We start from the raw sequence: 25,676 nt of genomic DNA, 5'->3' as shown, positions 1-25,676 counted from the left end.
ATAAAATTGAGAAGAATAAAACAATAGCAAAAATCAATGAAACCAAGAGCTGGTTCTTCGAGAAAATAAACAAAATAGATAAGCCTCTAGCCAGACTTATTAAGAAGAAAAGAGAGTCAACACAAATCAACAGTATCAGAAACGAGAAAGGAAAAATCACGACGGACCCCACGGAAATGCAAAGAATTATTGGAGAATACTATGAAAACCTATATGCTAACAAGCTGGGAAACCTAGGAGAAATGGACAACTTCCTAGAAAAATATAACCTTCCAAGATTGACCCAGGAAGAAACAGAAAATCTAAACAGACCAATTACCAGCAACAAAATTGAAGAGGTAATCAAAAAACTACCAAAGAACAAAACCCCCGGGCCAGATGGATTTACCTCGGAATTTTATCAGACATACAGACAAGACATAATACCCATTCTCCTTAGAGTTTTCCAAAAAATAGAGGAGGAGGGGATACTCCCAAACTCATTCTATGAAGCTAACATCACCCTAATACCAAAACCAGGCAAAGACCCCACCAAAAAAGAAAACTACAGACCAATATCCCTGATGAACGTAGATGCAAAAATACTCAACAAAATATTAGCAAACCGAATTCAAAAATACATCAAAAGGATCATACACCATGACCAAGTGGGATTCATCCCAGGGATGCAAGGATGGTACAACATTCGAAAGTCCATCAACATCATCCACCACATCAACAAAAAGAAAGACAAAAACCACATGATCATCTCCATAGATGCTGAAAAAGCATTTGACAAAGTTCAACATCCATTCATGTTAAAAACTCTCAGCAAAATGGGAATAGAGGGCAAGTACCTCAACATAATAAAGGCCATCTATGATAAACCCACAGCCAACATTATATTGAATAGCGAGAAGCTGAAAGCATTTCCTCTGAGATCGGGAACTAGACAGGGATGCCCACTCTCCCCACTGTTATTTAACATAGTACTGGAGGTCCTAGCCACGGCAATCAGACAAAATAAAGAAATACAAGGAATCCAGATTGGTAAAGAAGAAGTTAAACTGTCACTATTTGCAGATGGCATGATACTGTACATAAAAAACCCTAAAGACTCCACCCCAAAACTACTAGAACTGATATCGGAATACAGCAAAGTTGCAGGATACAAAATCAACACACAGAAATCTGTGGCTTTCCTATATACTAACAATGAACCAACAGAAAGAGAAATCAGGAAAACAACTCCATTCACAATTGCATCAAAAAAAATAAAATACCTAGGAATAAACCTAACCAAAGAAGTGAAAGACTTATACTCTGAAAACTACAAGTCACTCTTAAAAGAAATTAAAGGGGACACTAACAGATGGAAACTCATCCCATGCTCGTGGCTAGGAAGAATTAATATCGTCAAAATGGCCATCCTGCCCAAAGCAATATACAGATTTGATGCACTCCCTATGAAACTACCAGCAACATTCTTCAATGAACTGGAACAAATAATTCAAAAATTCATATGGAAACACCAAAGACCCCGAATAGCCAAAGCAATCCTGAGAAAGAAGAATAAAGTAGGGGGGATCTCACTCCCCAACTTCAAGCTCTACTATAAAGCCATAGTAATCAAGACAATTTGGTACTGGCACAAGAGCAGAGCCACAGACCAATGGAACAGACTAGAGAATCCAGACATTAACCCAGACATATATGGTCAATTAATATTTGATAAAGGAGCCATGGACATACAATGGTGAAATGACAGTCTCTTCAACAGGTGGTGCTGGCAAAACTGGACAGCTACATGTAGGAGAATGAAACTGGACCATTGTCTAACCCCATATACAAAAGTAAACTCAAAATGGATCAAAGACCTGAATGTAAGCCATGAAACCATTAAACTCTTGGAAGAAAACATAGGCAAAAACCTCTTAGACATAAACATGAGTGACCTCTTCTTGAACATATCTCCCCGGGCAAGGAATACAACAGCAAAAATGAACAAGTGGGACTATATTAAGCTGAAAAGCTTCTGTACAGCAAAGGACACCATCAATAGAACAAGAAGGATCCCTACAGTATGGGAGAATATATTTGAAAATGACACATCCGATAAAGGCTTGACGTCCAGAATATATAAGGAGCTCACACGCCTCAACAAACAAAAAACAAATAACCCAATTAAAAAATGGGCAGAGGAACTGAACAGACAGTTCTCCAAAAAAGAAATACAGATGGCCAACAGACACATGAAAAGATGCTCCACATCGCTAATTATCAGAGAAATGCAAATTAAAACTACAATGAGGTATCACCTCACACCAGTAAGGATGGCTGCCATCCAAAAGACAAACAACAACAAATGTTGGCGAGGCTGTGGAGAAAGGGGAACCCTCCTACACTGCTGGTGGGAATGTAAGTTAGTTCAACCATTGTGGAAAGCAGTATGGAGGTACATCAAAATGCTCAAAACAGACTTACCATTTGACCCAGGAATTCCACTCCTAGGAATTTACCCTAAGAACGCAGCAATCAAGTTTGAGAAAGATAGATGCACCCCTATGTTTATTGCAGCACTATTTACAATAGCCAAGAATTGGAAGCAACCTAAATGTCCATCAATAGATGACTGGATAAAGAAGATGTGGTACATATACACAATGGAATACTACTCAGCCATAAGAAAAGGGCAAATCCAATCATTTGCAGCAACATGGATGGAGCTGGAGGGTATTATGCTCAGTGAAACAAGCCAAGCGGAGAAAGAGAAATACCAAATGATTTCACTTATCTGTGGAATATAAGAACAAAGGAAAAACTGAAGGAACAAAAGAGCACCAGAATCACAGAACTCAAGAATGGACTAACAGGTACCAAAGGGAAAGGGACTGGGGAGGATGGGTGGGTAGGGAGTGATAAGGGGGGGAGAAGTAGGGGGGTATTAAGATTAACATGCATGGGGGGGTAGGAGAAAAGGGAGGGCTGTACAACACAGAGAAGGCAAGTAGTGATTCTACAACATTTTGCTATGCTGATGGACAGTGACTGTAAAGGGGTTTATAGGGGGGACCTGGTATAGGGGAGAGCCTAGTAAACATAATATTCGTCATGTAAGTGTAGATTAGTGATACCAAAAACAAAGAAAAAAAAGAAGGGCAGTTCCTGTGTGGTAACCTCCAACGAGTTCTACACAAGGGTATAAAGGGCATATAAAAGTGTAGGCAAAGGGTCTGTTTGTGTTTATACAGAGGATCAAAGCCTAATTGGGCTACCCCGAAAATGAACTAAGATACGATATGAAAAAGAACTTCCAACATCTGCACTCTCTGGAAGACTCATGCCAGAAGATGATCATCAAAAAACCCCAACAAAGATCCGCGCACTGCTACAGTTGTAGATGCACTCATCCCACCAGTTCCTGGACTTGCCATGGGAATGAGGAAGGAGATATCTAAGCTGGCCTGTGCATACAGTAAAACAACAAATTTGACTGGATCTATACTGTTGGAACTCAACCAAGAATTTGGAGAAGTGCAAATTGTAGCGCTCCAAAGTCTTACAACTACAGACTATTTACTGTTAAAAGAACATATGGCATGTGAACAGTCCCCAGGAATGGGTTGTTTTAATTTGTCTGATTTCTCTCAGACTGTTCAAGTTCAGTTGGACATTATCCACCATATCATAGATAAGTTTTCACAAATGCCTAAGGTGCCTAACTGGTTTTCTTGGTTTCACTGCAGATGGCTGGTAATTACAGATATGCTTTGGTTATGTAACTATACTCCTATTATGTTAACGTGTGTGTGCAATTTAAGTAGTAGCTTAAAACCTATACATGCTGAAGTTACTCTACAAGAAGATATGTCAAAGAAATAATCAATCTTCCCATGTTTTCTTCCGCCTGCTACTTCTATAGCTTTTCTTCTTCCTTCCTAATTACAACCCTTAAATAGAATTCGTGCCTCATATCAAATTTACCGAGTATCATAATTCTTCCAAGTGGTAAAGATACCTCAAGACAAATGCTGGGCATAGAAGCCACAGGGCATAAATATGCAAAGAAGTAAAAGCTAACTTTTTCAAACAATAAGGCTTCCCTCTCACTTACCAACTTCACATTTCCCTGTATGGCCCCAGAAGATGACTGGTTAGCCAGAGACGGGTAAGATTCCTCAAGGGAGGAACAACCTAAGACAGGCACAGTCGCAGGGGGGCCATCAGGTGAGAAATTGGGGATCAACAGAGGTGAGGCTTAGAACCTCACCCCCCTTGTTCTGAGAGAAATCTTCTGCATACGTGGATGTTTTATTGCCCTTGTCTAGCTTGGATTAACACATAGTCTACAGGCACACACCTGATCATCTACATTTGCTCTCTTACAACACTAAACTATGTTTTCTACCTTTATCTTGTATCTACCTACCACTTCAGCATTTTATTAAAAATAATAATAATAAAGAGAGAAATGTGGTATCCACATATAAATCAAGTATAAAAACCAAATGAGTATTCATATTTGAACCGACTGTTTAGAGTTCATAATGCATGAGCAAAACCGACAGTTTCTGTGATGACTGCCCTTGTACTGTTCACTATGTAACTTATTCATTATGTAAGAATTTGTTCTCCATGTAAGAACTTGTTTGTTATGCCTCAGAAGATTGGAGACTGATGAAAATTAGGCTTGGGGTGGATTAATGATTGTGCATTGAGCATTGACTCCCCTATACAGAATTTTATTGTCGTTAACAACCATTTGATCAATAAATATGAGAGATGCCCTAACAAAAAAAAAAAAAAAAAAAAAGGACAGACTTCCAATGGTAAAATAAATAAATAACCGGGATGTAATGTATAGCATAAGGAATATAGTCAAGATATTGTAACAGCTTGGTAGGGTGATAGCTGGAACCTAGAATTATGTATATAAATGTTCTACCACTGTGTTGTACACTTGAAACTAATGTAATGTAATACTGTGCGTCAACTACCCTTCAATAAAAAATAATTATTTAAAAAAAAATAAAAATAAAAATAAAAATAAAAATAAAAACATTTGAGTTAGAAATAAATTTCTGTAAGAGACTTCCACCATCCATTTTAATTTAAAAATATGTTAGAAGATGAACAAGGTAGTGATTAAAGGTGAGAATTATTAATATGGTTTCCACCTCTATTCACCAGCTACAAAAGTAGAATAAACATCCAGCCTGCCCCAGACACCAGGCAGGAAGGAGCAAATTCACGAGAGAATGTTATTCTCACAAATCCATTTTTCTCCTCATTCAGAATGGAAATAAGTTGCCAGGCAAGTGAAGATCCATCTTATATATTTCTAAAAACAGAGTCAACGACCATAGGGTCTCAGTGGGCTGGGTGAATAGGTACACCAACCACGCCAGTGTCCCCAGGGGCCATGGGCTCCCTGGGCTGCCCACACAGTGGCTGTGGCCACGGCAGTTCGGTCATGCAGCTCAGAGACATGGCAAGCATTTCTTCCGGCAGCAGAGCAACTTGAGCCAACCACCAGTGTGGTTATTTCTCAGGACTAGTTGAGTTTATTGATGAGAACATGGACATCCTCCCCACAGAAGACGAAAGAACAGTGGACACAGCAGAGGCGACCCACGCGCCCTCAGCAGAACTGCCAAGCAGACAGCACGCCAGTCCCACACTCCTGCCAAGGACAACGTCAGTGCCCATGGCTGCTACAGGGCAGAGGATCAGCTGGTGAGCAATGAGCTGCCGGCTGCCAGCTCAGGATCAGATGGGAGGAGCCGGGTGGTGAAGCCACGCACTGGGACAGTGCCATGCTAGCATGATGTCCCCTCATCCAAGAGCAGGGGTGTGGAGTGGAGAAAACAGGTAAGGGAACACCAGCAGGACCAGGCAGTGAAGTTAAAAGTACAGAAAGACACCAGGCCAGAGGAAAAAAGAAAAGTGTAGCTCTGAAACCAATTTACTGCAGGGAACAAAAGCAAAATGTAAACACAGTTTTAGTGTTGTGTTTGGAGGGAAATTAGAAAAAAGAGTTGTAAACCACTGGTTACATCGGACTTAAATGTATAGGTAGCTGGAAAAACTAAAGAAAATGAAATAAATAAACAGGGAACTGCAAGTTTGAAGATGGCAAACAAGGGCCAGGAAATGAACAAGAGATACAGGAGAGGAAGGAGTGGCCACAGAGCTACGGACCAGAGTGCTGGCAGGAGGCGTGGGGTGCATGGGGGACACCACGGGCCGCTCGAGGCTGGCCTTCTGGGGCAGCCACTCGGCCTGCGGGGAAGCAGACATTCCCTCTGCAGGTGCTGCTCCCAACTCCCAGCCAAACATGCACGGTGATCGGTGAAAAAAATCTTACCAGTAAACCTCTAGCAACACTGATCAGGAAAGAGAAGTGCAGATAAACACCTTAACAAAACCAAGATAAAAGAAAACACAAATAGTCCTACTGTGTTCCCAAAATTGAACTGTTACTTTAGTATCTTCCCACAAAGAAAACTGTAAGCCCAGATAGCTTTCTCCTTGAACGAGTTCACTAAACATTTAGGTGATGTTGGAATTTAGATAATTCCAAACTTATACAAACTCCTCCACACAGTGGAAAGGGTGGGGTGGGTAAGCACTCACTCTATGTATGTCACTGGACTGCAGGAGTGGAAATTATAGGTCAGTCACAATGAAACAGATTCCAAAGGCTTGAAAGGAACACTAGAAAAATAAACTCTAGCAATATCTGAAAGTTGTGTCCAAACTGATTTTATCACATAGATGTCAGTTTAATATTAGAACATCGTTAATGTAACTGAGCACATTAACAGATTAAATGAGAAAAATATCAAGAAACACAAAGCAAATATACTATCTTATTCAAGATAAAAATCCATCACAAATTCAGAACAGAGGGAAACTTCCTTAATATGAAAAAAATAATCTACAAACACCTATAGCAAACATACTTCTTGATAATGAAGTGTGGAAAGAATCCCCGTGAGCGTCAGCACACTAACCCCAGCAACTCCCAGTCAGTGACCATCAGATTTAAGCACAATTAAAGTACCTAATCTCAAGTATCAAGTACAAACTTAACACAAGATATGCCATACCTCCATGGAGAAAATGACTAAGTTTCAGAGAGAGAAATTAACAAAATCTAATAAAAATAGAGACATTCAAGAATCTTAGAATGCCTCTGCGTTGTAGAGTTCTCTTCTCCCTAAGGGAATGTACACATTCAGTGCGATTCCAACCACACTAAGAGCAGGGGATTTCTGACCAACTGAACAGGCGATCCTAATGCTCACATACAAGAGCGCAGGGGCAGCAGCAACAGCGAAGATCCTACCGAGGAACAGAGTGACGCTCGCCATGCCAAGGGAAGCCACAACTCTGTGGCATTTGCAAGGGGCAGGGGCAGAATGGGCAGAGAAGCCTGAGAGGGAGGCCCACCTATGGGCACATGGGAGCAGCAGGGATGGAGAAAACAACTCCTCTCCTCACCTCCTCCCATGCGGACTGAAGAGTTAAATTATAAAATAATCTTAGAGAACATCTGCATGAAATAGGAAAGGATTTCTTAAGGCAGAAAAAAAAACGCAAACTCTAAAGGAGAAAAGGTAATAGAGTCAACTCGTCAATCAAGAATTGTGTGCATCAAAAGGCAACAGACAGAAAGGAGAAACACAAATTAGAAGAAACCCAGAGCATACATATAAAGAGTTTTCCTAAGTGAGTAAGTAAAAGACAAAACAACTTTTTGAAAGTAGAAAAACAGCAAAAGATACAAGTAGACATTTCACAGACAGGGAAACACAATGGGCCTTAAATAGATGAGTAGGTATATGATCCTATTATCAAATAAGGAAACGCACACCAAGGCCCCTAAGAAATGACATGTCAAAGCCACGAAATCGGCAAAACTAAGAAGCAAGCACACCCAGGTACTGGTGAGGACGTGGGCCCCAGGAGCTTGCCTGCATTTCTGGTGACGTGAGGTGGTGTGACCCCACTGGGAAACAGTCTGTCTAGCATTACCGGGCTAACGTGAACACGTGCAGGAGCCTACAACCTAGAAATGTCCCCTTTAGGTGTATTGTCTCAAGAAATTCCTGCACATCTGTAATAAGAGACAGAAAGAATAAGAGTCATGGCAGCTTTATTCATGACAGCAGAAAACCAGAAGCAGCTGAGTCCCCCGATGCATCAGCTGTGGCTGGTCCCGAGACCTGGCAGAGAGACGGCAGTTTGAGAAGCACCTTGGTTACGTGTGAGGAGACTTACAGACTAACTTTGGAGGTGTGCCAGAGGGGCGCAGGTCTGCAGAAGCTTTCTCCAGAGAAGCGGCGGCCAGTAGGCAGCACTGTTTTGCTTGCCCTCCTTCAGCTGCACTGGCCAGACGCTCACAGGAGCCAGCTGAAACCCCACCTACCAAGATAGCAATGGCTGCCATGGCCCAGCTGGTACGACTCCTGCACTGCACACCCAGGGGACAGCCTCCGTGGGAACCAGCACCCCTGCAGAGCGACAACCCCTCCATGGAGAGGAGGGGCTGGTGCCGCCCGCCAGCACACCGCCAGCAGCCACACAGGGCATGAGCCCCCCGCACCAATCACTGCAGCCTCACCCACCAGTACTCAGAGTGGCCACCGCTCAGCCGCACGGGAGGGCCACAGCCCACGAGGGGCCACCCAGGAGCACCTGGTTGTGGAACCCAGGTGCTGCACTGCTGACACCGCAAGCTATCTTCCAGACGGGACTGTTTTCAAGACCAGAGGAGGTGGTGGACCCACCTCATATATGAAAACAGAGAGAAAGAGGAAATGAGGTGGCAGAGATATACGTTCGTTCCGACAAAAGAACAAGACCGAGGGCCAGAAAAAGAGCTAAATGAAATGGAGGTCAGAGCTCAAAGCGACGACCATGAAGACACGCACTGGCCTGGAGAGAAGCGCGGGTGGGCACAGTGAGGACTACGGCGGGACAGAGCACAGCAGGCGGCCCGCGGCAGACAGGATGCAGGAGAGCGGATCGGCATCAGGAAGGCAGGGCAGTGGGCAGCACCAAGCTGGACAGCAGAAAGAAAAAAGAATTTGAAAATGAGAAGATGCTAAGAGTGCTCTGCAACAACTCCAGATAAAACATTTGCACAGGAGGGTCTCAGAAGGGGAAGGGAGAAATGGGAAGAAAACTTACCTGAGGAAATAATGACCATAAACTTCCCCAAACCAGGGAAACAGATTCTAGGTCCAGGAAACACAGACAGTCCCAACAAGACAAACCCAAAGAGGTTCTCACCAAGACACATAATAATTAAAATGGCCAAGATCAAAGACAGAGAGAGAATCTTAAAAGCGGCAAGAGAAAAGCAATGAGTTATGTACAAAGGGTACATAAATCCCATAAAGCTGTCGGCAGATTTTTCAGCAGAAACTTTGCAGCCAGAAGAAAGTGGTATGAAATATTCAAAGTGCTGAAAGGGAAAGTCATATAACCAAGAGTATTCTACCTGGTCAAGTTATCATTCAGAACTTACGGAGAGATAAAGAGTTTTCCAGACAAAAGTTAAAGCTCACCACCGTTAAACCAGCCTTACAAGAAATGTTAAAGGGCCCTCTTTAGGTGGCAAAGAAAAGGTCATAATAAGAAGAAAATCAAGACAGAAAGAAAATCACAAGTAAAAGAAACACAGTAAAGGTAGTAGATCAATCACTTTCAAAGCCAGTATGAAGTTTATAAGACAGAAGTCATAAAATCAGTTATGTACACTAAAATTAGTCAATGGGTACATGGAATAAAAAGCTGTATAATATGGTGTCATATACACAAAACATGGAGGGAAGAGTAATAAAAAGTAGTGTTTTTAGGATAAATTCAAATTTAAGTAACCATCAGCCTAATACAGACTGCTATATATACACAGGATGTTAAATATGAACCTCACAGTAACCACAAACTAAAAACCTATAATAGATGCACAAAAAAAAAAAAGAGAAAGGAATCTAAGCATAACACTAAAGAAAGTCATCAAATCACAAGGGGAGAGAGAGGAAGAAAGGAACAGAGAATAACTACAAAAACAACCAGAAAACAATAAACAAAATAGCAATAAGTACATACCTATCAATAATTACTTTAAATGTAAATGGACTAAACACTCCAATCAAAACACACAGAGTGGCTGAATGGATTAAAAATACAAGACTCATCAGGGAAATGCAAATTAAAACCACAGTGAGCTATCACCTCACACCAGTTAGGATGACCAACATCAAAAAGACTAGGAACAACAAATATTGGCGAGGATGTGGAGAAAGGGGAACCCTCCTACCCTGCTGGTGGGAATGTAAGCTATTTTTTGGGGGAAAGCAATATGGAGGTTCCTCAAAAAACTCAAAATAGAAATACCATTTGACCCGGGAATCCCAATCTTTGGAATTTACCCAAAGAATACAACTTCTCAGACTCAAAGAGACATATGTACCCCTATGTTTATTGCAGCACTATTTACAATAGCCAAGATATGGAAGCAACCTAAGTGTCCATCCATAGATGAATGGATAAAGAAGATGTGGTACATATACACAAAGGAATACTATTCAGCCATAAGAAAGAAACAAATCCTACCATTTTCAACAACATGGATGGAACTAGACGGTATCATGCTCAGTGAAACAATACAGGCAGAGAAAGATAAATGCCAAATGATTTCCCTTATTTGTGGAGAATAATAACAAAGCAAAACTGAAGGAACAAAACAGCAGCAGACTCACAGACTCCAAGAAGGGGCTAGTGGTTACCAAAGGGCAGGGTTGTGGGAGGGCGGGTCAGGAAGGAGGGGGATGGGGATTGAGGGGCATTATGTTTAGTACACATGGTGTGGGGGAGATCATGGAGAAGACAGTGTAACACAGAGAAGGCAAAACAGTGAATCTGTGGCATCTTGCTGTACTGATGGACAGTGACTCCATTGGGGTATGGGTGGGCACTTGATAATATGGGTGAATGTAGTTAACTACATTGTTTTTTCATGTGAAACCTTCATAAGAGTGTATATCAATAATACCTTAATAAAAAATTAAAAAGAAAATACAAGACCCATCTATACACTGCCTACAACAGACTCACTTCACACCTAAAAACACACACAGACTGAAAGCAAAGGGATGGAAAGACATATTCCTCACAATGGAAGTTAAAAAGCTGAAGTAACAATACTTTTTCCAGACAAAATAGACTTTAAAACAAAGAATGCAATAAGAGACCAAGACGGGCATTACATAATAATAAAGGGATCAATCTGTCAAGAGGATATAACAATTGTAAATATATATGCACCCAACATAGGAGTTCCTAAATACGTAAAGCAAATATAAATAGATATAAAGGGAGAAACTGATCTTAATACAGTAACAGGAGGGGACTATAATGCCCTACTTACATCAATGGATAGATCCTCCAGACAGAAAATTAGTAAGGAAAGAATGGCTTTGAATAACACAGCAAAGCAGCTGGACTTAACAGATACATACAGCACATGCATTCAAAAAGAGCAGGACATACTTCTGTTCAGGTGCACGTGAAGCGACTAGACAGACAAAGCCAGCAAGAGGAAGAGAGTGATAACAAAGTGGAAATAAATGAAACAGAGACTAAAAAGCAACAGATAAGAAAATCAGTGAAACTTAACAGCTGTTTCTTTGAAAAAATAAACCCTTAGCCAGACTCATCAAGAAAAAAAGGAGAGTGAACTCAAATAAATGAAATAAAAAATGAAAGAGAAGTTACAACCGAAACCATGGAAATACAAAGGATTATAAGAGACTACTTTGAAAAATTATATGCTAACAAATTGGACAACCTAGAAGAAATGGACAAATTCCTAGAAACAGTCTTCCATGACTGGATCTGGAATTTGAAAAGATGTATACCTAAGCTTATTGCAGCATTATTTACAATAGCCAAGATATGGAAGTAATCTAAGAGTCCACTGATGGAGGAATAGATGAGGAAGATGTGCTTTATACACACATATACAATGCAATATTGCTCAGCCATAAAAAAGAATGAAATACTGCCATTTGCAATATTAGCAAGGACCTAGAGGGTGTTATGCTAAATGAAATAAGTCAGAGAAAGATAAATACCATGTAATTTCACTTACATGCGGAATCTAAAAAACAAACAAATGAAAACCTCCTCAAAAAATACAGAGAATAAACTGGTGGTTGCCAAGGGGAAGGGATGGGGGGTAGGTGAAGGGGATCAAGAGGTACAAACTTCCAATTATAAAATAAATAAGTCATGGAGGTTTAATGTACAACATAGGGAATATACTCAATAATATTGTAGTAACTTTGTATGGTGACAAAATGGTAACTTCGTTTACTGTGATGAGCACTTGGTAATGTATACATATGCTCAATCACTATGCAGTATGCCTGAAAATAATATGTCAACTGTATTTCAATAAAAAAACTTTAAAAACCTGTGGTAGAGCCACACAATGGGATGCTCTTTAGAAGTGAGGATTAGTGGACTGCAGACCCACACATCATCAGCAAACCTCACAGTCCACACTAATGAGAGGCCATTATAGGTGTTGCTTCTTTGAGGGTCAAAACCAGCTAAAACAGAACAATACATTGTCCAGGGATGTATCAGTAAGTGAAAAACCTGTAAGAATCAGGAGAGTGGTTACCTCTGGTGGGAAAGGAGGTACAGGGGAGGTCAAGGGGAGTGTGTGCACTCAGAGACAGGAGGTGTCTTGGTGAGTCCTTAACCCGGGTCATAGGATATGACTCCTTCCTTCATGGCATCATTTTAACTGAACATGTACATTTAAAGACACTTGTAGGATTATTTCACAATGAAAACATCTTAAAAGATTCTGGTTTTTCTCAAAGTTCATATCCCCTGGGGATGCTGCCTGGCCACAAGGCGTGAGCCCATGTTCCGGTATTAGACAGCAGAGGTAGTGACACGACTTTATGAATGTATCAAAAACCACGCCTTGGACTCTACCACAAGTGCGTGTGAGCGTGTGTCTGTGGGGGCAGCAGCCTCAGACTCGCTGATCACTGTTCTTGGTGCAGCACAGACTCTTGAATGCTTGTTGAGTGAACTAAGTCTAGCACACGGAGTCCATGAACCTCCTCCCGAGTCCTGGGCACTTGCACCACCCCACATACACACACAGCAGCACTCCCAGTGGGCTCTTGCCACCTCTCTCTGGCTTTGTGGTCCTTCCAGGCCTCATTGTCGCTGCTTATGAACAGAGAGGGCAGAAGCTGACTCTATATGGAGCCCCGGCTGAGAGGGAGAACAATCAAAGAACCAGCCTCAGTGATGAAAACCCCCTTCCTCATCTGCCCTACAGATGCACCCACAGTCCCCCAACACAGAGCTGCCCTTGGTGAAAGGCAGCTGGAAGCTAAGCGTATAACTATTTCTTAACCCCTCTTTGTTTCAGGAAGGGTTTTAAGGCAGTTTGCAGACACACACAAAGTATAACAAGAAGGACAAATGAAGGCAGAAAATCAGCAAACACAAGCGTTGGTCCCCTGTGCACTGTGGGCAGCAGGAACGGTCCTCCCACCTTTGGGGGCCTGTCCTGCCCGATGCGCACCCAGGCCTGAAGAGGGAACCTGCAGACATACACCAGGACAGAGGCAAAGGCCAGGTGTGTCAGAGTGATGAAGCCAGAGCTGAGCAGGCAGCTGCAGGTGCAGGACCCAGTGCAGAAGGGCAGCCACCTCGCACTCAGGGAAGACCACAGACAGTACCCAGCCCTCCACCCCGAAAGGCCACGCACCTGGGGATGGGCGACACCCAGCAGGCCACCCCACAACCCAACTGAACAGGTTCAGAAGTGGTTACTCATGCCTCTGCTGCACCCAGAAGACCTACTTACAATCATTTCTATTTCCAACCTTGAGTAAAAGTCTATTTAATTTCCCATGTTCTGAAGGTAAGGACAATGTAAGAAAAAAATATTTTAAAAAAGTTATTCTCAGGATTTTCTAGAGGGTATTATGCTCAGTGAAATAAGCCAGGCAGATCTATACACATAAACAGAATCAGAAATAATAAAGGAAAAATCACTACAGACACCACAGAAATACAAAGAATTATCAGAGAATACTATGAAAAATTATATGCTAACAAACTGGATAACCTAGAAGAAATGGACAACTTTCTAGAAAAATATAACCTTCTAAGGCTGACCCAGGAAGAAACAGAAAATCTGAACAGACCAATTACCAGCAATGAAATGGAATTGGTAATCAAAAAACTACCGAAGAACAAAATTCCTGGACCAGATGGCTTCACCACTGAATTTTAGAAAACATTTAGTGAAGACCTAATACCCATTCTTCTTAGTTTTTCAAAAATTAGAAGAGGAGGGAATACTTCCAAACTCATTCTACGAGGCCAGCATCACTCTAATACCAAAACTAGGCAAAGACACCACAAAAAAAGAAAATTACAGACCAATATCCCTGATGAACATCAATGCAAAAATACTCAACAAAATATTAGCAAATCAAATTCAAAAATACATAAAAAATATCATCCATCATGATCAAGTAGGATGTATTCCAGGGATGCAAGGGTGGTACAATATTTGAAAATCCATCAACATCATCCACCACATCAACAAAGAGAAGGACAAAAACCACATGATCATGTCCATAGATGCTGAAAGAGCATTTGACATAATTCAACATCCATTCATGATAAAAACTCTCAACAAAATGGATATACAGTGCAAGTATCCTCAACATAATAAAGCCAATATATGACAAATTCACAGCCAAATCATACTTAACAGTGAAAAGCTGAAAGCTTTTCCTCTAAAATCAGGAACAAGACAAGGATGCCCACTCTCCCCACTTTGTTCAACATAGTACTAGAGGTCCCAGCCACGGCAATCAGACAACACAAAGAAATAAAGACATCCAGATTGGTAAGGAAAAAGTTAAACTATCCCTGTTTGCAGATGACATGATATTGTACACAAAAAACCTTAAAGAATCCACTCCAGAACTACTAGATCTAATATCTGAATTCAGCAAACTTGCAGGATACAAAATTAATACATAGAAATCTGTTGCATTCCTATACAATAATGATGAACTAGCAGAAAGAGAAATCAGGAGAACAATTCCACTCACAATTGCATCAAAAAGAATAAAATACCTAGGAATAAACCTAACCAAGAAAGTGACAGACCTATACCCTGAAAACTACAAGACACTCAGGAGAGAAATTAAAGAAGACACCACTAAATGGAAACACATCCTGTGCTCATGGATAGGAAGAATTAATATTGTCAAAATGGCCACACTGCCTAAAGCAATCTACACATTCAATACAATCCCTACTGAAATACCAAGAGCATTCTTCAACAAACTAGACCAAATAGTTCTAAAATTCATATGGAACCACAAAAGACCCCGAATAGCCAAAGCAATCCTGAGAAGGAAGAAAAAAGATGGGGGGATTAAACTCCCCAACTTCAAGCTCTACTACAAAGCCACAGTAATCAAGACAATTTGGTACTGGCACAAGAACAGATCCATAGACCAATGGAAAAGACTAAAGAGCCCAGAAATAAGCCCAACCATATGTGGTCAATTAATATAGGATAAAGGAGCCATGGACATACAATGGGGAAATGACAGCCTCTTCAACAGCTGGTGTTGGCAAAACTGGACAGCTATATGTCAGAGAATGAAACTGGATCATTGTCTAACCCCATACACAAAAGTAAACTCAAAATGGATCAAAGACCTGAATGTAAGTCATGAAACCATAAAACTTACAAGAAAACATGGGCAAAAATCTCTTGAATATAAACATGTGCAACTTTTTCCTGAACGTTATCTCCTTGGGCAAGGGAAACAAAAGCAAAAATGAACAAATGAGACTACATCAAACTAAAGCTTCTGTACAGCAAAAGACACCATCAGTAGAACAAAAAGGCACCCTACAGTATGGGAGAATATATTCATAAATGACATATCTGATAAAGGGTTAACATCCAAAATACATAAAGAGTTCACATGCCTCAACATCGAACAAACAAAATAACCCAATTAAAAAATAGGCAGAGGATCTGAACAGACAACTTCTCCAAAGAATAAATTTGGATGGCCAACAGGCACAGGAAAAGATGCTCCACATCACTAATTATCAGGGAAATGCAAATTAAAACCACAATGAGATATCACCTCACACCAGTTAGGATGGCCAACATGGAAAAGACTAGGAACAACAGATGTTGGTGAGTATGTGGAGAAAGGGGAACCCTCCTACACTGCTGGTGTGAATGTAAACTAGTTCATCCATTGTGGAAAGCAGTATGGAGGTTCCTCAAAAAACTAAAAATAGAAATACCATTTGATCCAGGAATTCCACTCTTAGGAATTTACCCTAAGAATGCAGGAGCCCAGTTTCAAAAAGACAGATGCACCCCTATGTTTATCACAGCACTATTTACGATAGACAAGAAATGGAAACAACCTAAGTGTCCATCAATAGATGAATGGATAAAGAAGATGTGGTACATATACACAATGGAGTATTATTCAGCCGTAAGAAGAAAACAAATCCTACCATTTGCAACAACATGGATGGAGCTAGAGGGTAGTATGCTCAGTGAAATAAGCCAGGTGGAGAAAGACAAGTATCAAATGATTTCACTCATCTGTGGAGCATAAGAACAAAGCAAAAACTGAAGGAACAAAACAACAGCAGACTCACAGAACCCAAGAATGGACTAACAATTGCCAAAGGGAAAGGGACAGGGGAGGGCGGGTGGGAAGGGAGGGAGAAGGGGAATAAGGGGCATTATAATTAGCATGCATAACATGGGCGGGGGGGCCACAGGGAAGGCAGAATAGCATAAAGAAGACAAGTAGTGACTCTATAGCATCTTACTACACTGATGGACAGTTACTGTAATGGGGTATATGGTGGGGACTTGATAATGGGGGGAATCTAGCAACCACAATGTTGCTCATGTGATTGTATATTAATGATACCAAAAAAAAAAAAAAAAAAGAAATCAGAGGAGAAAACAAGCAAGCAAACCAAAATTAAAACTCAACCCCCTCAGTTGGATATTTTTTAAATATAGAAAATATGTACCAAAAACTAACGTGGCAGGTATTTAGAGTTATTAAGAGAACATTGGAAAAAACACCATGGCTGTAGGGACAGCATCAAAGAGAAATGAGAAACAAGAGAAAGAAAATTATATGCTCTATAGTGTATTAATTTATACTGAATTTGCCAAATTATAGAACTTACTCTTTTTTAATTAAAGAAAAAATTTTTATTGTGATATAAAATGCACTTATAAAATGTCCACAGAAGGTATGTATATACTTCTCCACTGCTATATAAATGTACTGGGAATGCTTCATTCACCTCCCACTGTTACGCCACCTAAGACACATTCTCAATGTTACACTAAGTGCATTACCGATGTTCAGTAATTGTTGGTTTAATGATAAAGACTCTACCATCCCATCTATATTCTGGAATGTTCATTTACTTTCATGTAGTGTAGAATTTAAGTATAATTGCACATTGATGGTACAGAGAAACATTCACTGTGAAATTATTTTATACCCTCAGGTTAACATTATTTTTGACTGAAAGTAACAGCTTCAGCTATGGCCTGCAGTGCAGTCCAGGGATCTCAGTGTGGTAATGTGTGTCTACATGTGCACCTAGGAACAACTTAAAGTCTATCTTCAGTAAACAAGTGCAACATTATTGTCAATTGTTTTTTATATTTAAATATTATAGTCCGATTATTTGTAAACAAGAGAAACCTCACACAAATACTCTTAATTCTAGAAAAAAAACATTAACCCATAATTATACTAATATGCTTTATTTGAACACACACTGAATTTCTGAAAGGTGCATATATTACCTTAGCTAGTAAGGTGTAAATATGAGCATTTCATATTTTATACTATGAAATGTGCATTTCTCATATTTGTTTTACACAGCATACAGTTTAGATAAAGAAATTCTAAATCCTGGATTCCTACAGTTCATTTAGAAAACTCATCAGAGTCACGGCTCCTGCAGCAGGTTAACAGACTTAACACGACAAAGTGCTCAGCATCCTCTACTTCAAGTAATCAAGAAAAATGAGGTCCAAAACTTCTGTGGGTTGTCACTGAAAATGCAAGCCTTTAGAATACAGTTAAAAGTGTTTTGAAAAAGATACAGATTGTTTGATCTGTACTAGGTTGATTAAGTACCAAGATGTTCAAAGTCTTCTTAAATCTGAATATTTGTGATGAACACAATCGGCCTATAAATACATGACTTTGGAGAGAAATCAATCTTGTAACTTAAAACTTTTTCAACATTGTTTAGTTTGCTTTTGAATATTAACTTAATATTCAATCTGAACATAAATATTTGGCCCCACACTACTCATAATGAAATAACTACTTTTAAAATAGAAATGTTTTGAAGCACTAGGAAGAGAATGTAGTAAAGATGTTTAAACGCTGTCTTTCAATGTCGTCAGAAATCCTGCATGCAGTAGAGAAAATATCTGGTACCCTTAAATTTCAGAGTGAGGTAATCTGAAATGTTAATGCCATTTAGAAAACCAAAAAGTCAAATAGAAAACACGGCTGCAATAAAAGCAGGGTTTCTGGAAGCTACAGAAAAGAGCCCACAGTCTGGGTGCCGGCACTGCTCCTCAGAGTTTACAAGCTCTCACCTCCTCCCAGGCATGCTAAATTTTCATCTTAGAATATAATCTAATCTGGTCCTAAACAGATTAAGTAGTATGAATATTTTAAGGTCTTTCTCCTTTACAGAAAAAAAATATGCTGTCTCACTAAGAGTAATAAGAAGTGTATCTTACTTTGAGACATTAGACTTTCTGGAATTGGCCCAACTGTATAAAATTTTAAGAATCATGTGAAATTGTGGAATCATCACTCTATGAAGATAGTGCAACAACATTAAGCATCACTATTTCAAAACCTTTTGTAGCTTTAACTCAAAAATAAAGATCACGAGTCTTCTATAACATTAGTTTTAAAAACACTCAGAAGTGAAAAGTGCTGTTTTTCAAAAAGTACAATTTTTACTCTACTATATATCAACATGGAATGATTTCAGTTCTCCTGTACTAATAGCTTGACTTTTAAAAAACTAGTATCACAGTATGTAGCTTTTAATCAGTACTGGCTTCAGTTTCAGCTGGACCCCAAATTAGTCTTCAAATTCCTCTTTTTCCTGCAGGACCTTATGAGCATGCTGCTTGGGTGCACCTCTTCACAGAGGAAGTCGGTGGTCAGCTCATCCCTACTGTCTGTGACATCCATTTGCAGCTGTCTCTCCACAATCCCCAGCAGCGGGCTCTTGCAGCTGGAGTAGAGCATCCACTCCCTTATGCTGCACGTGTACCCAGGCATTGAATAAATAAAAACTATGGACTCCAGATAGTCCCCTTCATAGGAGTGCTTATACAGAAAGAAATGGTAATGGGCTGAGTCCTTGGGGACATGCTTTGGCAAATCTTTTAGTTCTGTATTTGTTGTGTTGGCCAAAATTATGACTTCATTTTTTATATCTATTTCCAATTGCACATAGTTGAGCTGTCTGTTACTCAGTTTTTCCAAAGCCTGAAAAGCTTCTTGAGAAATTGGAAATGCTACTCCTTGTGGTGTCTGATGCTTAAGTGTCCACACCCACATCGGTCTGCCCCTCATTAATCTTAATCTGTCGTAATTCTTCCTCAGCTGCAGTCAATGGGGCAGGAGAAGACTGTGATAGCAAGTATTTATTATATCCATGTAATGATACACCTTCCCTTACTGTTCCAAATACTTCATCTTTAATGCTGCCGCCTCCAAACCCCTTTTTTAGTGTGGCTCTTGTTGCTGCATAGAACATTTTTGGACGAACATGATTATGATCTGGAGACCACGCAATGAATATCCTTTCATATCCTTGGGCATTTTGGGAATCTAAACTGAATAATATATAGCATGGTTGTTCGTCCTCCAACAGGGGTAAAACAAAGGAATCATAATCCTTATCCCAGGAATCTGAAGGTTGACTACATGACCCAATCACAAGTTTCTCATTTCTAATAGGTATCTTCAGAAGTCAGTATCTTCCATTTCTTGCTCTGGCAAAGGTATCTTTAACTTCTTCACTTGCTTGGGTGCCAGTCCGGTGGGACGTGGTGGCGGCCATGGCTCCGGCTGCAGCTCCAGCGCGTGTACAGCCCGCGGCCCACCTGGCGCCCCAAGAAGTGGCCACTCCTCCACCGGCCACGCGTCCAGAACTTACTCATTTTTATATTTGCCTATAAAGAGTTAAAATGTATACAGGTTTAAGTTATAAACTCAAATTTGTATTATTCCTTTCCTTTCATTCCGGAAAAATGTCAAAGCCACACAACCAATTTATCATAGAACCCCCAAAACACCTGGAAACTTTTGAACAAAGGGAGTGTTTGGGGGTAGTATTTTTATCATCTTTTCTTCAAAATATCACAGAACCCTAAAAGTTAGTAAACCTTATGAATACTAAAAAAAAAAAAAAAAAAAGACATATGCACCCCTTTGTTTATCGCAGCACTAGTTACAATACCCAGGACAGTGTCCATCAGTAGATGAATGGATAAAGAACATGTGGTACATAAACACAATGGAATATTATTCAGCCATAAGAAGAAAACAAATCCTACCATTTGCAACACCATGGATGGAGCTAGAGGGTATTATGCTCAGTGAAATATGCCAGGTGGAGAAAGACAAGTACCAAATGATTTCCCTCAATTGTGGAATATAACAATGAAGCAAAACTGAAGGAACAAAACAGCAACAGATTCATAGACTCCAAGAAGGGACTAGCGGTTACCAAAGAGGAGGGGTGTGGGAGGAAGGGAGAAGGGGATTGAGGGGTATTAAGATTGGCACACATGGTGTGGGGGATCACAGGGAAAACAGTGTAGCACAGAGAAGACAAGTAGTGACTCTGTGGCATCTTATTACACTGATGGACAGTGACTTCAATGGGGCATGGGAAGGATTTGATAATATGGGTGAATGTAGTAATCACATTGTTTCTCATGTGAAATCCTCATAAGAGTGTATATCAATGATACCTTAATAAAATAAAAAATAAAAGAAAAAAAAGAAATTGCATGTAGATGAAAACTTTGTAATGATCAATATTCTAAGTTTGTGTAGTTCCAGGGCCTTACTACAAGGTTTGTGTATAGGAGGGATTTAGTAAGTGTTCAGTTATTAAAAAGCAAAATTACACAGGAAAAAAAAAAAAGAAGCCAGGCGGAAAAAGACAAGTACCAAATGATTTCACTCATATGTGGAGTATAAGAACAAAGCAAAACTGAAGGAACAAAACAGCAGCAGACTCACAGACTCCAAGAAGGGACTAGCGGTTACCAAAGAGGAGGGAAGGGGGAAGGGAGGGAGAAGGGGATTAAGAGGCATTATGATTAGCACACACATAATGTAAGGGGGTCAAAGGGAAGGCGGTACAGCACAGAGAAGACAAGTAGTGACTCTACAGCATCTTACTACACTGATGGACAGTGACTGCAATGTGGCGGGGTGGGGAGGGAGGGAACTTGATAATATGAGAGAATGTAATAACCACAATGTTGCTCATGTGAAACCTTTGTAAGATTGTATATCAATGACACCTTAATTTAAAAAAAAGTTATTCTCAGGGTTTTCTAAAAATCCAGAGAATTACAGGAAAAGTGTATATGTATTTTAGTCATTAAGGAAACAATGGATATTCCTAGAGAAGAAAAAATAAGTATTCTTGCACAAAGAATACGAATACAACAATAAATTCAACTGATAATGAATTAAAGACACTCAAACTATATCTAAACTGACTACAGGTCCTCCTGATATATTCAAAGAGTATCATATAATAGATTTGGATATTTGAAATGATGAAATGCTTCGAGCAAACCAATACTGTCATACTAAGGCTTCCCACACTGCAGAACTTGCTTACCAACACAATGGTGACCCCTCCATGGGGTGACTGTCTCTAAGAAAAAGAAATCAAGCTTCCATTTCCAGAGAGCTTTTCTCATAGCCAAACCCCAAAGAGAGGTGACCTGGACAGGACTCAAGTCAGCTCACAAGTTAAATAGCTTCTGCTAAGCAACCCTGCTTTTCAGACAGGTGTTGGAAGGATGTTGGTGGCCCACATAAAACCTGCTAGAAGCAAGAACAGTTTGTCCCTGCTATTTTGGGGACAATGGCCCTGGCATCCCAGGCAGCACCCAGCAAGGCCTTCTGAAATGTTTTCAGGGCAGTGCCTGGGGAGAAGCCCCAGGAGGCACAGCCCCACCTGCAAGCGCCACTGACTGTGGACCATGGACGCTCAGCAGGTGGCAGGGAGGAAGGGGAGTGGTAGCCAACACCCCTGGAAGCAGGAAGAACAGATCCAGGGCGATGAGGCCCTGTGCGGGTCCTGATTCCAACGCCACAGGGAGGGCCTGGCACTTGGGTGTGATATGCCCTGAATTAAAGGATTACTGCACATGCTTTAGGTAAGGATGGGTTATGGTTATGTTAAACCGGGGGTAGAGAAGACCTCACTCAGTAGAGGCACACAGGGAGGTACTGCAGATGCAAATGCTGATGTGATGTCCCCCAAAATGACCGGGCCAGAGCACTGACACATTAAGCAAGTACTGTCACTCAACTGTCCTACTGTGTGTTGAGCTTATCTCCAAGAAAAAGTTAAAATGAGTGGGGACAGACACCTATCCCACCCGCCCAAGCCCAGCCATCTTTTTCTGTGAAATCAGCTAGATAAAAAAATGCCCTGAGGGAGTGTGTAACCCTCACAACCTTACCAAAGTACAGGGGTGCCCGCCCGGGCCACTTGCTGCCCAGGAGTACCGGATGGCAGCCGATGCGGGCGTCCACGCTGGGCCAGGGGGCAAAGGCGTGAGGCTTGCTGCCTACAGGCAAGAGAAGGGCAGGAGGGGGAGCGCCCAGGCCGGGAGCTGGGAGCTCCGGGGGGCACCCGGCGCAGATGGTTCAGAGGCAGAGAACGCGCAGGCACCCCAGCACATCCGCCGGCCTCAGGGCAGCGCACGGTGCCAGGGGGTCAGCGTCCTCACTGGGGGGATGAGGGGGGCACTGAAGGGGCTCTAAGGGAAATCTCAAGGGAGCTGGGAAGGCTGGGGAGACACTGCGGGATGCTGAGTGGGCTCAAGGATGCGAAAATCGCGAGTGGGAAGCCGCACTGAGTAGCGCCGGGAGGCCTGCAGAGGGCGCTCCGCACCCACCCCTCCGGGCCACCTGCAGACCGCACAGCTTTCCGCTTAGAACAGCCCCGGGCGCCCTCCTCCGTAAAGGGCCTCTGCTGCTCTGCTCTTTTGCCCTAACGTCCCGAGTTGCAGTTCTCTGCTGCCCTGCGATAAGCCTGTTTTGCTGGTGGAATAACTGAGTTTTATTTTTAAGGTTAGTAAGTCCTGCGGGGACACAGGAGACGTGAGGCGCAGTGCGAGGAGAGGACGGATCCAGCGGAGGCCTACGCGGTTCTGCTCCCCGCCGCCTGGGGGGCCTAGGCCTGCGGGCACGTGCTCTCCTTTGTCCTCTCGCCCCTTCCAACACGGGAAACCCAAAGGGCCAGAGTCAGAGCGACTGGACAGCCTAAGGGGCAAAGCTCAAGAAAAACGCCAACTCCCAGACTTTAGGAACAAACCTCCCTCTCAGGCTTTCCTTTATTTGTGTGCCCTTCTCCTTCTCACTCTGGGAACTTGCACATGAAGCAGCGCTTGAACACTAAGCTCAGGACCACACTGCCTTCACCTGGCAAATCCAGGCCTTGCTTTATGGTGAGCGTGTCCGAAAAGCCCCTGAGTAAAGTACCTAAAAAAACTCATGATCAACAAACTTGTACATGGTGCTTCACATAAAACACCAATTATCTGAATCACTGCACACACAGATCCTCACCCCCTCATCCCCAGAAAGACAGGATGTGGGAGACACAGTATCTGAAATCTAAGAACGCCAAAGCAGCAGGACTGGAGGGTGCAGCCAGTGTCCTCAGATGGACTGCAGGGGTACAAGCCTGAGGGAGGTGTGCCCAGTCACGTGCTTGTGTCTGTGCACACCATGAGCACAGGGCCACTGGCACCTCAGCAGAAAGGGCCCCTGAGGTGCGCAGGATGAGCAGAGGCTGAGCCTGGCATCAAAACCCTCTTGGGCCAGCTCCCTAGGGGTGGGTCTGTGCTGCTCCAAGCCCTGGGACTCCCAGTGCACGGAGCAGAGACCATGGGTGACAAGCAGTACAGTACTAAATGGGGCTTCGGGGAAGGGCTCACTGAGGTGCTGTGACTGAAAAGGGACAAGCACATGAGTTTCCAGGCAGGGGACAAGGACGAGTTCAGAGGTCATACCCAGTATGTTCTAGAAAGTGAGGCATCAGGTGGCTGACCTCACGAGAACAAGGGGAAGGACAGGAGACGGAGGGAGCTGGAGCTGGGGCTGGGTTGAGTTGTGCCCAGGGTCAGGCTGTGGGCCCCAAGGTACTGGGGGTGCACAGCTAGGGGCACAGGGCAGGGACAGCTGTGCAGAAGAGACCGTGTGGGAGGCTGGCAGCAGGACACCTCACTGGGGTGCTGGGACATGCTCTCCCGGGGAGGCTGAGCGACTGAGCACAGACCCTGTGTCCTCTTCACATGTCCACAGCACTCATTCCCAGCAGGCTTCACAAAGGCTGTCACAGCTGCATGCAAGCATCACGGTGCTCTGATGAGAACATCCAGGAGGGAGCCCCAGAGCAAAGTAGTTTTACCAACATCATGGCACCCAGTCGGGGCCAGAGTCCCACACCAAGGACACTCCTGAAGCCACTGCTGCTGAGGAGGAGGCACGCTGTAGCTCAGAGCCACTCACCTGTGTGGCCCCCTCCTCCGGTGCCTGCTTCTGCTCTGTGCTTCTGCATCTTGGCTGCATGCATTTTGCTGAACTCCAGGCACCTGGGTTAGGACTGTGATCCTCTCCCTCCAGCAGGCACCTCTGATGGTGCAGGGTATCCACACATGCCTGTGTCTACCACCCACACACCTCCACACACCTCTGTCCCACCAAGAACACACACCTCATATCTATGAAGTGATAAAACATTCTATATGCTTCCTACAATCAAATTTTGCCACTAAATAAAGTTAAGTCCTGGTTTAGAACACATACTTTCATGTATACATGTTTCTCCCTCTAGAATATTCTTTAAAAAATCTTTTTTTTTTCCAAACCAAATAAACCAAGAAAATCTCATTTAAACCCATGGGCTGGGAATAAGCACTGTTCTCTACAGCATCTGTCTACACGGAGAGGAACCAAAGCAGACAGCTGAGGGCCTGCAGGTGGAGGAGGGACTGGCCTGGGGGCACCTCCCAGCATCTTCAGACAGCTCTCCAAGTTCACACCAAAAGGATCAGCTGCTCCATCTCCTCCCAAGGAGGAGCCACAGACCACCACCAACACCTGTCCTAAGGCCTGAACACAAGGACAGGCCAGAGGATGGTGACCACAGAGGGGGCCCGACTGTGCCCTGCTTTCAAGGGCTTCTTTCAAGATCCCACTGTCAGGCTAGCAAAACAGGCAGAACTGAAACACAGTGAAGCC

The 25,676-nt window shown here is 42.3% G+C and overlaps 1 protein-coding gene and 1 pseudogene across 6 annotated transcripts in view; both read right to left on the bottom strand.

Annotated features, from left to right (window-relative positions):
* PCNT (pericentrin) overlaps nucleotides 1-25,676 on the bottom strand; it is a 144,188-nt gene that overhangs the window by 73,722 nt on the left and 44,790 nt on the right. The gene's annotated exons all lie outside the window — the stretch shown is intronic.
* On the bottom strand, nucleotides 17,875-20,149 carry LOC130684545 (twinfilin-1-like; annotated as a pseudogene).

Source organism: Manis pentadactyla, chromosome 1, assembly GCF_030020395.1.
Source record: "Manis pentadactyla isolate mManPen7 chromosome 1, mManPen7.hap1, whole genome shotgun sequence".
Classification (NCBI taxonomy): domain Eukaryota; kingdom Metazoa; phylum Chordata; class Mammalia; order Pholidota; family Manidae; genus Manis; species Manis pentadactyla.
The sequence above is the reverse complement of the archived record's forward strand: the minus strand, read 5'-3'. Positions and strand labels throughout refer to the sequence as shown.